Source organism: Chiloscyllium punctatum, unplaced genomic scaffold (assembly GCF_047496795.1).
Source record: "Chiloscyllium punctatum isolate Juve2018m unplaced genomic scaffold, sChiPun1.3 scaffold_91, whole genome shotgun sequence".
Classification (NCBI taxonomy): Eukaryota; Metazoa; Chordata; class Chondrichthyes; order Orectolobiformes; family Hemiscylliidae; genus Chiloscyllium; species Chiloscyllium punctatum.
In genome coordinates, this window is record NW_027309825.1 from 254,403 (window position 1) to 260,402 (window position 6,000).

The following is a 6,000-nucleotide window of genomic DNA, read 5'->3' on the forward strand; positions in this document are numbered from 1 at the left end:
TCCCATTTGCCAGCTATTGGCCTGTATCCATCAAAACCCTTCCTGTTCACGTACCCAATCAGATGCCTTTTAAATGTTGTGATTTTATCAGCCTCCACTACTTCATCTGGCAGCTCATTCCATACACACACCACACTCAGCTTGCAAACGTTGCCCTTAGATTCCTTTTAATCGTTGCCCTCTCAACCATGTGCTCCAGTTTTGGACCCATCTCACCTCAGGAAAAAGAACCCCGTCTGCTCACCTTATCCATGCCCCTCATGATTTTATAAATCTCCATGAAGTCACCTCTCAGTCTTGGACTCTCCAGGGAAATTAACCCCAACCTATTCAGCCTCTCCCTGTAGCCCAAATCCTCCAAACCTGGCAACGTTTTTGTAAATCTTGTCCGAACCTTTTCACGTTTCACAACATCCTTCCCAGAACAGGGAAAATCAAACTGAAAACAGAATTCGAGAAGTGGCTTAATCAATGTATTTTAAATGTTGTAATTGTACTCTCCTTCACCCCTTCCCTTGGCAGCTCACTCCAAACACGCACTGCCCTCAAACTGTCCAACTCTGGCAAAGTCCTTGCAAACATTTTCTGAAATGTTTCAAGTTTCACAACATCATTCCTGGAACAGGGAGATTGGAACTGAAAACAGAATTCCAGAAGAGCCTTAATCAATGTCCTGTACAGCAACAACATGACGGAGAGCATAACAAACGCTGCATTCACTCCCTTACCTACCTGTGACTCTACTTTCAAGGAACTATGAACCTGCACTCCAAGGTCTCTTTGTTCAGCAACACTTCCCAGGACCTTACCAGTAAGTGTATAAGTCCTGCCCTGATTTGTCTTTCCAAAATCCAACAGCTAACATTTATCTCAATTGAACTCTATCTGCCATTCCTTGCTCCACTGGCCCATCTGATCAAGATCCTGTTGTATTCTGAACTAACCTTCTTCGCTGTCCACTACACCTCCAATTTTGGTGTCTTGTGTAAAGCTACTAACCATATCTCATATATTCACATCCAAGTCATTTATATAAGGACCCAATAATTGATCCTTGTAGCACACTGCTGCTCACAGTCCTCCAGTCCACAAAGCAAATCTCCATCATCACCCTCTGTCTCCTACCATCAAGCCAGTTTCGTACCCAAATGGCTTGTTCCCCTTCATTCCATGTTATGTAACCCTGCTAACCAGTCTGCTTTGTGGAATCTTGTCAAATGTCCATATAAACAACGTTCACAGCCTGGTTTAATCAATTTTCTTTGTCACTTCAAAACATTCAGTCAAGTTAGTGAGACACGATTGTGCACGTACAAAGCCACATTGAGAACAGTCAATAATTATTCCTTACTTTTCCAAATAGATGGATATCCTGTCCCTCAGAATCCTTTCCAACAACTTGCCTGCCACTGACTTCAGGCTCACTATTTTCTTGTTCCATGGCCTCTCCTTACCACCTTTTTAAAATAATGGCACCTCATCTGTCGCTATCAATGATACAAATACCTCAGGAGAGGCCCAACAATCACTTCCCTAGATTTCCAGAAAGTTCCGGGATACATCTGATCAGGTCCCAGGGCTTTATCCACCTTGATGCAATTCAAGACATCCAGTAACACCTCCACTGTAACATGGATACTTTTCAAGTTCTCTCTGTTTATTTCTCCAAACTCTCGAGCTTCCATATCTTTCTCCAGTAAAAATGACGTGAAATATTTCCATATCTTTCCCACCCCTGGTGGTTCCATAGACAGCCTCGTTAATCTTTAAGGGGTCCTATTCTCTGGTCCAGTTAATCTTTTGTCTGTGATATATTTGTTTGATCTCTTTGGATTCTACTTAAACCATTTCCTGAAGCTATTTCATGTCAAACAGCATCAGCAGCAAGCAACAGAGCTAAACGATCCCACAACCAATAGATCAGATCGGAGCTCTGCAGTTCTGCCACACCCAGTTGTGAACGGTGATGGACAATTAAATAACTCACTGGAGGAAACATCACAGATATCCCCACCCTTACCGGTGAAGGGGTCTCACACGCCCACGCACCAGATAAGATGACAGCATTTGCAGCAATCTTCAGCCAGAAGTGCAAAGTGGGATGATCCATCTCAGCCTTCTCCAGTGGTTTCCAACATCACAGATGTGAGTTTTAAGCCAGTTTGATTCAGTGTGAATAACATCAAGAAATGGTTAAGTAGTGCAAAGGCTACGGGCCCTACCAATATTCTGGCAATAATACTGATGGTTTGAGCTCCAGAACTTGCCACCCACCAAGCTAAGGACCGCTCCAGCCCTGGCATCTAGCGATAATGTGGAACCTTGCCCAGGGATGTTCAGCACAAAAACACAGGGCAATGCAACCCAAGCAATTTCCATCTATCAGTCCACACTCGATCAGCAGTAAAGTGATGGAAGATGTCATCAACAGGGGTATCAAGCAGCATCTGCACAGCAATAGCCAGCTGAGTGACACTCATTTTAGGCTCCACCAGGGTCACTCAGCTCCCGATTGTGTTACGGCCCTGATTCACAACCTGACAACCAGCTGAATCCCAGAGGTGAGGTGAGGGTGACAGCCCAGTCCCACTCCAAGATCACTATTTCTAGCTGATTCTACCCTTGTCTCAGCTCATATACTGTCATCCACCTTGTGTTATCTCCATACGTCAGTATCCAAACACACTCCTGGCCAGCTTCCCACATTCAATCTCCCTGTAATCTTAAGAAAAACTAAATCTCTGCTGCCCAAGTACTCCCTCGTACCAAAACTTGTTGATCCATCACAAGGCTCCTATTCATAATCAACAACATAGAGCCACAGAGATGTACAGAATGGAATCAGACCCTTCAATCCAACCCGTCCATGCCAACCAGATATTCCAACCCAATTCCGTCCCACCTGCCAGCATCCGGCCCACATCCCTCAATTTAAAATTCTGACCCTTGATTTAATTCCTGATTGTGATCATCCCTAGCTTGCCGCATCAGACCTCCGTGAAGACCTCGACAACCCATTCTGTTCGAGACTCCCAATGATCTATTAATTCATTACTTCACCTGTGTGGCTGCTTTTACAGTTGCCAAAGCATCATTTTCTGAAATTCGCAGCCAAAACCTCACAGGTCTGCTTTCCTCCTTTAAGACATTCCTCAAAGCCTGCTTATTTGGCAATGCTTTTGGTCACCTGACCTAATACCATCAGTCTCTGACCTTATGTCTAAAGTTCCCAATAATATTTTTGTGAAATTATAAGCATGATGATAAAACTACAAACTGTTCTTGATTTGGACATTACCTTCAAATCATCACTGTTGCTGTAATGAATACTCTGTAATATCTCTTACCTAACCACATTGTGGGAGTACCTTCACCACACAAACTGCAGCTGTACAAGAAAGTCAAACATCACCCTCTCCACAAGCAACAGGGCTTTGGCATTAATCACTGGTTTCTGTGGAAGGAGAAACACAATTGATGTTTCAGGGAGTGCAAAACAGATTACAGGGAATGAAAATGGTGCAGAATTTGATAGTCCGAAATGGAAGGAAAATACACTTGCTTATTGGAAAAAAGAATTCTTGAGTGTCAAAGATTTTCCAGAAAGAAAATTAATAAGCAGCACATGGTCAGGGGCTGGGCGGCAGAGAAAAATTAACTTACAAAAATGTCTGTAAAAGTAATCGTAAAATACGAAACAGACCAAAAATACACCCATTGTTTGATACTGAGCAAGCTAGATATTGACAAAGTGCTCATAAGGGAGCCCAGAGATGAAGTAGAGCTGTAGAAGCTGTTATGATCCCACAGTCATAGAGACGTATTGCACCGACACAGACCCTTCGGTTTAACTCATCCATGCCAACCCGGTATCCGAACCTAGTCTATTCCCATTTGCCAGCACTTGGCCCATATCCCTGTAAACGCTTCCTAATCATATCATGTGTCTATATAGATGCCTTCAACAAGTTTTAATTGTACTAGCCTCCACCACTTCCTCTGGCAGCTCATTCCACCCACTGCATGAAAGAGTTGTTCTTTAGCCCCCTTTGAATTTTTGCCCCGTTAACCCTAAAGCAATGTCCTCTACTTTTGGACACCACTACTCCAGGGAAAACACCTTGTTCATTTACCCTGTTCATGCTCCTCATGATTGTATAAATCTCCATAACATCACCGCTCAGCCTATGGCACTCCAGGGAAAACAGCCCCAGCCTTTTATGCCTCATCCTGTAGCTCAAATCCTCCAACCCTAACAACATCCTTGTAAGTCTTTTTTGAAACCTTTCAAGTTTCCCAGCACCCTTCTGATAGGAGGCAGGCCAGAATTGCACACAATATTCCAAAAGTGGCCTAATGAATGTCCTGTACAGCAACATGACCTCCCACATCCTATATTCAATGCTCTAGCCAATAAAGGAAAATACACTGAACACCTTCTTCATCATCCTATCTACCTGCAACTTGACTTGGAAGTACTGTGAACCTGCAGTCCAAGGTCTCTTTGTTCTGCAAACGTCTCCAGGGCCTTTCCATTCAGTGCATAAGTCCTGGGCTGAAAAATGTATTGCTGGAAAAGCACAGCAGGTCAGGTAGCATCCAAAGATCGGGATAATCGACATTTCGGGCATGAGCCCTTCTTCAGGAATCCTGAAGAAGGGCTCATGCCCGCAATGTCGATTCTCCTGATCTTTAGATGCTGCTTGACCTGCTGTGATTTTCCAGCAACACATTTTTGAGCTCTGATCTCCAGCATCTGCAGTCTTCACTTTCCCCTGGAGTATAAGTCCTGCCTTGACTTGCTTTTCCAAAATGCAGCACCTCACATTTATCTAAATTAATCCGTATCTGATCAATATTTCACTGTAACCTGAGGTAACCTTCTTCCCTATGCACAATACCTCCAATTTTGATTGACCTGCAAACTCAGTTACGATAGCAAGTCCTTTAAATGAATGACGAAACAAATCCAGAAATAAACATTCATTACTCTGAGTTTGAATGTGCTCTGTGTAAATCCTGCCCAATGACTCTGTACCAGAGAAAGGCTGCACATGCGCCTGGCTGCACCTTGCCCCCTACAAAGATGGCGGCTGCGCACGTGTCCAGTGAATCGTTGCCCCGAATAAAGATGGCGGTGCTCACTCAGGCCTGCAGCCGCGCTGAGGCAATTTCCCTTTTACTACAAACACGGGACTGGGACGTTCAAATTTGTGTTTTCCGACGTGCACAACATGCTTGTAAAACCTCTCCCCTCGTAGCAATACAGTTTTTCTCCCGTTTCCCTCTGTTTATTTGTTTCTTTCCTTACCGTATCCTTTCGCTCCATAACTTCCGGAAAATTCATTACAGCGACTCTCCGCTGCGCGCGACGGTAACCACGTGGTTTAGTCGAGTTCTGCCCCTAGTTCACTTTGATTGATTGGAGGACCAACCTCCCCTGGTCCTCCAGTTCCGCCCACCGTCCTTTCATTGGTCCGGTGCTGACATCAATCACCCCTGGTCCCTTTGTTGGCTCGAGCATGCACTGTGCGTCCTGCTTTCGCTGATATGTTGGATAATGTGATGGGAGAGTTCCTTTATTCATGGAGGGAATTCCCTTCCTACTCATGACTGCATAGCTGTGATTGATGAATCAATGCCATCTGAACCAGTACATAAACACACCATTTTCACAGCATCTGAGATCTTCAGCACATTGTATCACACTCTTCTTTGGAGATAAAAAAAGCATGAAATGGAGCCTCAAGGAATCAGAACAGGAGTAGGGCATTCATTCCCTTCGACTTGTTCCCCCATTCTATCAGATCATGGCTGGGCCAACCCAGACCTCAACATCTCTTTTATGCTTGATCCGCATATCCCTCAACTGCTCAATATTTCAAAAATCTATCTGGCCTCTTTTAGAATAATTTGAGACAGAATCATAAATTCCCTACTGTGTGGAAACAGGCCCTTCAGCCCAACAAGTCACACTGACCCTCTGATGACTAACCCAAC

General features: G+C 44.2%; 1 long non-coding RNA gene across 7 annotated transcripts in view; it reads right to left on the reverse strand.

The window, feature by feature from the left end:
* LOC140471505 (uncharacterized) overlaps window positions 1-5,363 on the reverse strand; it is a 32,101-nt gene extending 26,738 nt beyond the window's left edge. The window contains exons 1-2 of one of the 7 annotated variants that reach the window (XR_011957057.1): window positions 5,312-5,363; window positions 3,348-3,454 (exon numbers count right to left, since the gene is read on the reverse strand). This is a non-coding gene — a long non-coding RNA (uncharacterized lncRNA). The remainder of the gene's footprint in view (window positions 1-3,347; window positions 3,455-5,311) is intronic. The other 6 variants (XR_011957058.1, XR_011957059.1, XR_011957056.1 and 3 more) reach the window with 6 other exon arrangements.
* Window positions 5,364-6,000: the final 637 nt, after the last annotated feature.